The sequence below is a fragment of the Phasianus colchicus genome, chromosome 5 (genome assembly GCF_987193195.1).
Source record: "Phasianus colchicus chromosome 5, bPhaCol1.hap1.1, whole genome shotgun sequence".
NCBI classification, from domain to species: domain Eukaryota; kingdom Metazoa; phylum Chordata; class Aves; order Galliformes; family Phasianidae; genus Phasianus; species Phasianus colchicus.
This window is the reverse complement of record NC_143440.1, coordinates 23,993,485-24,001,954: the sequence shown is the minus strand read 5'-3', so window position 1 is coordinate 24,001,954 and position 8,470 is coordinate 23,993,485. Positions and strand designations below refer to the sequence as shown.

Below are 8,470 nucleotides of genomic sequence, written 5' to 3'. Positions count from 1 at the left end.
TACTTGTTTCTTGTGATTTCTTTCTAGGCACTGCAAGGATAAAATAAGTGGGAAAGGAGAAAGCATTAAATGCCTCACATAATGGCTTTAGTTATCACAGAAGAGTGCCTTTGACAGTGAGTAGAGAACAAGGTTTGTAGACTGGTAGCTGAACAGCCAGATGTTGAAATTGCATGTAAAAATTTTGCTTAAGCTCTATGCACAAGTTCTTTCCCCTTTCTCTATCTCAGTCAATACTGCTTTGTCTGCACTGAACACGTGCCCTTCTCACCAAGGTTCAATCAGGGGCAGGGGTGAGTGGGTCACAGTGCAGGATGTAAGGGATGGGGCCTTGCTGCAATGGGAGAACTCTTTCATTCTGCAAAATGTCTTCTTGCTTTGCAATTAGTTAGTAATATCTTGGAAAAGTGAAGTTGCTTTCTCTGGGTTGTTCCCCTTCAGTGTATGCCCGTGTGCCACAGGTTCTGCTTTTGAAAGTAGCCTGTTCACCACTCACCTGGGTGTATGTATGAGGGGGAGTTTTAGCCACTGCAAACTTCCTCCCTCATACATTGGTAAAACCAGAGGCTACTCACAAGTTCCTCTCCTTCCCCACCCTAAGGAACCAAACAAGCAAACCATGTTAGCAATGGGATGAGATCAAAACACAATGGGAGATTAACTCTTGATGCCCAAGGCTGAATTTTACTGGCATCAGTAGATACATAGGCATTTCATTCTTACGTTACTTGTACCATGAAATCTTGACATTAACCTTGAAATAAGCAAGTTCCTAAACGGTCCATTTCTGCTTCAGAGATTATTGTCAAGTCTCCTTTTGGATAAAAGCTTAGAAGCGATCAGATCTATCTAGGGAAACAGGAAGGTGACAGCATTACAATCCTAATGATAAAGTTTAGCAAATACAGAAAAGAAGGAAGTATACAGTAGCATACATATTCATACATATAGGGTAATGAAAGGAATTGTGGAAACTGTATGTGTGTTTAAAAGGCTATTTAGAACAAAGAAATAGGCTATCTGATTCTCAGTATGATGAAAGATACATTAAGCAGCTACTGGAAGGTTTAAAAGTGTCATGTTTTGCACAAGGGGTTTTCTATTAGGGTGGAATGTAACTATATTTAATACACTGGAGGATATTTCAGCACTGCCCCTTAGCACAGGAAGTTACCTAATAAGGGTAGATAGTTTGCAGCAGTCTTACTGCACTCAGGGAAAGCTAGATTACCAACATTATCAGCGTTAACAACTGTGTTTAACATACAAGCAGTCATAAACACATTAAGCTTATCCACATAAATAATCAACTTGATTCTCTGTATGATGAATTAGAGCAAAACAATAGGCCATAAAGCTTGGGGAACAGCAGAAAGTCCAGAAGTTGAATAAACTTCCTAGGAAGGAGAGAATCTCCATAAATGGAAATGCTAGAAGTTAAACAGAATGCTTGTTTACACTATTATAGCTGTATGGAAACATCACCAGTGACATTCTTACTAAAATAAACAATAGACTTTCTCACTGTTGGATATAACTGGCATTTTATCCTATATTTGTCATCACAGAATACTTCTGCTCCTATAGGAAGGCCTTTTGACCTAGATCCTTGCATTTCTTCATTAGATTATTTGCATCCAGAACAACAGTTTAAGTTACCAAACAATTGAATACTAGACATCTGATTTCCGTATGACATGAACTGCTTCAAAAGAGCTTTTGTAGGAGGGTAGAGATATTTCTCCATGACAGGAATTTGGAGGATTGGAGAAAATCCTGCCTAACTGGAAGATTAAGTTTTTGAAAACACTTAATAATCATATTAATCTTAAATACTTTTCCTGTTAGCATCACCTCAGCCATGTGCAGCTTTTTGAAGCAGTTCCTCCTGTACCTCTACCCATTTAATCATCAAGCTTTTTCTAACCACAGTCTACCAGAGCAAAAGGATTTCATCTTGAAGCCACATCACAGAGTCCCTTTACCTCAAACCTTGCTTGGTGCTCAGAAAGTAATTTTTCTCCCTACTGAAACCATATACATCACTCATCCTGAAGCCCTTTAATAGAAGCAGGTGTGTACATAGATTCTGATGCTGAGTTTGCTTCTAACAGTAAGACAAGATCTCTAAACAAGCAATTCCTTTCTATCATCCATATCCTTCCCGGAACTATATTTTCCATCAAACTTATTGTATCTAGAGGTGATGTAGCTTTTTTCCCTGCTATATGGGCATCCCCTCCTAGAACTGATGCAGTTTTTAGTGCCAAAAAAGTGTTTTTGACAGTCCAGCTTTCATGAATTCCTGTATACAACTACATCTGTACAAAGACTTTTCCAGTGGGAAATGTCATTAAAATGTCATGAAGATATCACAATCTTAACTAACTTCACAATATTGGCAAAAAATTTCACATGTAGAATGGGCTAAATCCATATCAGAATGAAGACAATCATTTTCTTTGAAAGAAAGAGGAATAATTTAGGTGTGTATTAATTCAAAAAGCTTCACTTTTTTTGGAACCATATTACAACACACAATCACTTGCAATATTGAAAAGCATTTCATTTATCATATTATTAGTAACTTTCAAACTGTCCATAAAGCAGAATTCACCAAGGTAGCAAATTCATAATTTATACAGCTTCAAGATCTGCTTACAACTCAGCTATATTTGATTTTTTACTGTTATGACTTTATTTTGACTTTAAGGCACATTCAAACAGGTTAAAGATTTGATGTTAGTGTTTAACAGTTTTCTTCATTTGCAGGCAGCAGATTTTCAATTCACATATTCCTGCTCATTTATAATCTGGAGACTTCTGTATGATTTCAAGCAATTAACATGGAAGAGTGCTTTAATACCACCTAATCTTGAAGTCTATGTTCCAGATACAGATTGCATTAGTAAGATGCAAGCACTTATGTTTAATATCCTCATAGAGTTATGTCTTGAAACTAATGCCCAATATCTCATTTCCATTTACATTCATCTTTCAGTTTCCCTGAGCTATCCCTCCAAATCAGATATTTTAATAGTAAAAATTAAACTATAAAGATGAGTTGCAATATGATTCAACAGGGCCTTACCTGGAGAGACAGAAAAAAAACACATTTTAGAACTGCAGTTATGATAAGTAACTGATCTAGACCCACCACTGGTATTCTTTCCCTGGGTCCATAGAGACCCTCTTCAGCTGTGGCAGAGAAATCTTTGCTGTGTGAAATTTGATTTGGATATTTAGATAACTGTTCAGGTTCTGTTTTGAGAGTGCAGTTGTATCTATGAATTTGTGATTTTACACTTGCATCTTATTGGGTTTGTATCAATTATTCATCTCCCGGAAATCAAAAGAGAAAAGCACTATTCACAAATAAGCAATTCTTTAGGTAGATTCTGGGTTACAGCTGTGGTTCCTGTTCTCTGCCACCACTTTCATAAGGACTTTGTATTCGGAATTTTGTTTAAACAGAAAAACTGAGGCATGTAAAGCCAATACTCTGTGTACATCCTCCCTGGAGACATTTGGCTTTATAAGAGGTGTAGCATATGTGCAAGCCCTATGCAGCAGCTTTATATGTGTATGACTAGGATAGTCATACGCACATATTTTGTATATTTGTGTATAACAGACTCTGTAGCATATTATCTGTAGTGACTTTTTCATACCGAAGTAGTAACTGATATGAAAAATTGTGAAAGGTTTGAATTAATCTGTTTTTTGCTTCTTCTGTAAACTTAAATTACCTTTATGATAAGAAATTGATTCTTCAGTCTTTATTTTCTCTTTCTTGACTGTGGCGTTTTTCAGGTGCCTTGATATTTGCAAGGGAAGGTAAAATCCTGATATCTTTCACTGATTTTCTGATAGAAAAAGTTAGCAGTTTGGAGGAATGTAGATCTATCTTAAGCTGTTTGGTTGTTTAGAACCACAGTTTGCTTGCTGCTTTGACAAAGGATACATCGGGCATTTAAAGACTGCAGGCCTGATGAAGGAGTTAAACAGTTCTTTGTTTGGTTGAAGCTGTATTGCTCTGTATTTTGGCACTTTTTTGTTCTCTTGTTCTGCTAACAGTATCTAGATTGATAGTTTTTTTTCCTCCCTCCTTTTATTCCCATTGCTGCAACGACTGGTCTTTTAACTTGAATTTTTTTTTAATGCAAACAGTTTTCTATACTGCCAGTTCAATATTTAACTGTACTGAACTGTATTTAACTCTTCTCCTTGTTGTACCAGAAGTATAATGTAAAAATAGGAATTGAACAAAGGCTAGGGAGGTCCAGATTTGTGAAGAGTCTTAAAAGGACTTCAAAACTTTTTTTTTTTTTTTTTTTAATGTGGTAATTCAGACAAATTTAGTGTAAAATTAAATTAAAAAAAATAAACCACATTTGATCAGTATTTTGATTTCCCCTTCTGCTGAAAGAAGGAGAAAAAAAATGGAAAATGACAAAATTCATCTGAAGCTAGAAAGCCCAGAGAGAATAGGCTGCCATAGTTCAAACCACTGATGGATGAGAGTATATGTAAAGAAAGGAAAGTGAAGAAGCTTACAGGTGTCCTGCAAGAGGAAGCTGCACATCCTTGATAGAACCTGCTTGTTTATATTGGCATAGTGTCAACAATAGACAACATAGAGACAAGACCCAAATTATAGTGAGAGTAAGAATAACTGTGCTAGAAGGAAGAGGTTGAAGAAAAGCAAAAATTAAGAGGAATTTGTTTTGACCTTGTTGTTTTAGTGGAAGCATTGTAGCATTTTAAGGAATGTAACAGAAGTACATACCAAGAGGTACAGACACATTTCAGAAAATTAACCTATCTTCCCATTTTAGGAGAAGAAACCTCCATAGATCACATCAAATTAACTGTGTGGAGAGTTTAGGGTTGCATGGGTAGGAAGATGTCATTTCAGAGCAAGACATGCATTATAGAAGTGCAGATGGTCTGGATGCTAAATGCACGTGTAGGGCTGAAAGGGAAAAAGGGAAAGAGGAACTTTGGGAATCTCACCACATAGAACTGGATCAATTCACAATAATTCCCAGAAGGAGTTAAACATTTTTCTGGGGTTAAAGTGAATCAGAATCTGCACACGGTGTGCTGGAAATTCCCTAAATTATTTCAGTGGTCATTAAGAAAAGGGAAATGGTTCTTTTCTAAGTAGGAGATGGTAGGAGACTGAAGAGTAGACACCAAAACAGAGCCACAGCTGAGTATTTATAACTCAGCTGACTGTCCCCAGATTGCAGGATTCCTGCCAGCTGAGAAGGGGACAGACTTTCCTAGTGGCTATGTCTGTTGAAAAAGGTCTTTTTAGCATGTCTGACTGCTAACACAATGGACTGAGATAGTTACAATTCAGTTGCAATATTATGCACAGTTATTTACAGCATGAGCACATACAAGTTAAATTACTTACAAAAAGCATTCTGCTGATTAACAGAGCTTCATCTTTTCTGCAGTTACCTTATTCCCACTGCTATAACCCTTGGTTTACTCGAGTTTTTTTGCCTCTTCAGTCACAGACCTCACCTACATATAAAGCTTTAATCATTTGTTTTAAATTTAATTCGAACACTGGGTTGTGTATTTAAATTTAACATAGTTGATAGTTGCAGCATATTATTACTAATTTTGATGGTTTTGTTTAATTCACTAATACATATGTTAAATTTAGCTTAACTAGTTCCATATTTAGATCTGTATTTTCTGATTTACTGACTTTTCAGCTCATGAAATACAGGCCTCTGCAAGTCCATGGAGCACTTCTGAAGGATCTGAGAAAAATAACAGATCAATGGGCTTAAATTTAAAGCAGATTCTGTGTATGTTTGTATTTACATTGGAACATTTGAGAGCTCTGCAAGTGAAAGAGCTTTTGAACTCTCTGACCTGGGGGAACTTACTGACTTTCTTTTCTTTGCATAGCTTTTCTTTTGAGAACCATTTTTCCACTAGCCAAGATATTGCCATCATCCCTCAGTGTAGGATTTCTGCTTTCTTGAGAAGCATCTGTCCCAAGTTAGTACCCACATTTTTTTCCATAAGAACAATGACAAAATTTACTTTTGATGCAGCAGGCAGAAGTGAAGACCTCAGAAATGCTGGTGCCATGTACCTTACTTTCCCAAGCTTGTAGTGTTTCCTCAGCCCTGCTCCTATTGTTTACTGTGGTTGCTTCTATCTCCTTTCCTAGTAGGCTCTCCTTGATCCTATGACTTGATGAAGCTTTTTAATTCCTTTTTTATGCAACTGTGATGTTTCTGGACTGCTCTCTAGTGACCCATCCACACTGTCTCCAGTTTTAAAGATATCTGAGGTATTCCTCTACAAAAGGAAGAGGGTTCCTCTACAAATGAGGATCTCAGTATTTCTTGTTGCTTCACAGCAATATGTTCTCATCATTTTATCATATTGCATGATCACTGCAGTTTACAGTCAACCTAGAATAAATGCATTACTGATCACCCTGCCACTGTTTAACCTTCCAGAGGCCATTGTTCCTATGTGCATTGGAGAGAACTTTTTTACTACTTATTTATGGGAATGCATTTTCACTTTTAGTTTGTGCTAACTGTATGTTTACTGCAAAATTCTGCTTTGCAGTGAGTATTTAGGAATATATAGAGCTCTTTGAATGTTTTGGAATGAAAATGGTGAGGAGGGGCACAGAGTTTAAAGCAAATTTGGTCTGCAATTAAACAGAAACCCACAGCAGTGGCTGCTGGACTGAGCTCACCATGTAGTTTCCAAACAAGCTGACAGCAGTAGGAATCGTGGTTTATAAAAAGCTGCCAGCAGTGCTGAGCTGGTGAAGAGAAAGAGGAAGCTACAACGGGAAAGAGAAAAAAAAGCACAACCAAAGGCAACTTCACTTCTCTGCCTTTACTGTTTTTAAATAGATTTGGCTCTAAGTTGCTGTTGGTGGTGCTGTGAAGAACAACGATAACCTCACAAATTGAGAGACCAACAATATTTTTCCTTTTCTGAGCACCACCTGCAGTTGCCTTTCAGTTCTAAGGGACTTCTCTCTGTTTTGTACATACATGCGAGAATTTGTGTGTGTGTGTGAATGTTGCCAAACCCATTGCTCAACAGCATGCCAGTAAATAGAAGTTTACTAGAACAGCTTTTGCTGCTTTACTCCTCCTTTGCACAGTATGATGAGCTAGCTTCCTGACTTGTTTCCTGGTGATCCCTTCCACTTCATGCTGTGGATCATACTTTATTCCTCTTGTCCTCTGGAAAGTGAAATATTGTTTCTCATTTTCAAATGGTAGTATCAGGAAATTGAGGCAGTATTGACAAATCATCTTCTACTGGACGTTAGGACTATGAAAATGTGCTCTTGAAGAGTTTAACTGGGGATAGAGGCACAGATTGACTCCTTTCACTTCGGAAAAGAGGTCTAGCTGGGCAAATGCTCTCTGGCCAGAAGACAAGCCTCCTGTTAAGTTGTATGTTGGGCCATATTACAAATTTTAAGCCAGGTGACAGAAGATACACCACATCAAAAGAGAAGTGCAACTGGATAGCTGAACTCAGGAAGCAGAGAGAAAAGTAATGGGAGAGGCTGATGAGAAAAATTAGATGGATTATACACTCCTTTATGTTGTGTCACAGCTTTGGTTCATTGTATTTTAATTGAGATGAATTAACTTTTTGTAGATCGAGTCAGAAGAATGTCGGAAAAAGAAAATATTGCAGAGGAGAAGACCTTTAGTATTCCACAGGTTAGGCTGCATTTTTTGTTACACTTTAGTGCAGCTAGCTGCCTGAAAGTCAGACCTACCAGAGACCTTCTGCAGATTCACTGCCCTCAATCTGAACACAGAGATCCAAACAACCAGACAAAGATTCCATGAAGTGTTTCAAGTAGCTGTGCTAGTCCTAGGAACAAGTCTGCCATGGCCATGCCCTAGAAGAATTGGGCATGATTGTTGAGGATATGATACTTGAGGAGCTATGTTGAATCTCCTTTAGCTATACCAGTAAGCCTATATTGCTGCAGTATGGGACACAGCACTAGCCAAATCTCCTCTGAAAGTGAGAGGCAAAGGGCAACAGCAGAACATGTGAAGCCTGTGACTTCATTGCAGCTAGAATGCTGAGCGTAGCTCTAGAGGGTTAAGTACCCAGACTTTATAATAATGATTTCTTTCCTGCTACCATTGAATTTTGGCACCAAACCTACTAGCACATTTGTTTGTAGTGCCTGAATATCAGTATATACTGAGATATTTTCAGTTCTGTGCAAAAGACATTTAAATTTAGCAAACAGGAATGAGTTGCTAATGGGATCTACAGTGCTCTTTTTTTTTTCTTTCTTTCTGAAAAGAATATGAAATCTTCAAGACAGGCAAAAACTATTACCATTCACAAGTGACCTCCTGATAATGAAATAATGGCCTAACAAGTATGTATTATTCTTCAGAATCTTTATCAAAGAATATTCCTCATTTCT

The 8,470-nt window shown here is 37.4% G+C and overlaps 1 long non-coding RNA gene across 2 annotated transcripts in view; it reads left to right on the top strand.

Moving 5' to 3' along the window:
• LOC149917808 (uncharacterized) overlaps nt 1-8,470 on the top strand; it is a 33,091-nt gene that overhangs the window by 13,593 nt on the left and 11,028 nt on the right. Inside the window, exons 2-3 of one of the 2 annotated variants that reach the window (XR_016466845.1) lie at nt 28-132; nt 7,675-7,739. This is a non-coding gene — a long non-coding RNA (uncharacterized LOC149917808). The remainder of the gene's footprint in view (nt 1-27; nt 133-7,674; nt 7,740-8,470) is intronic. The other variant, XR_016466844.1, reaches the window with a different exon arrangement.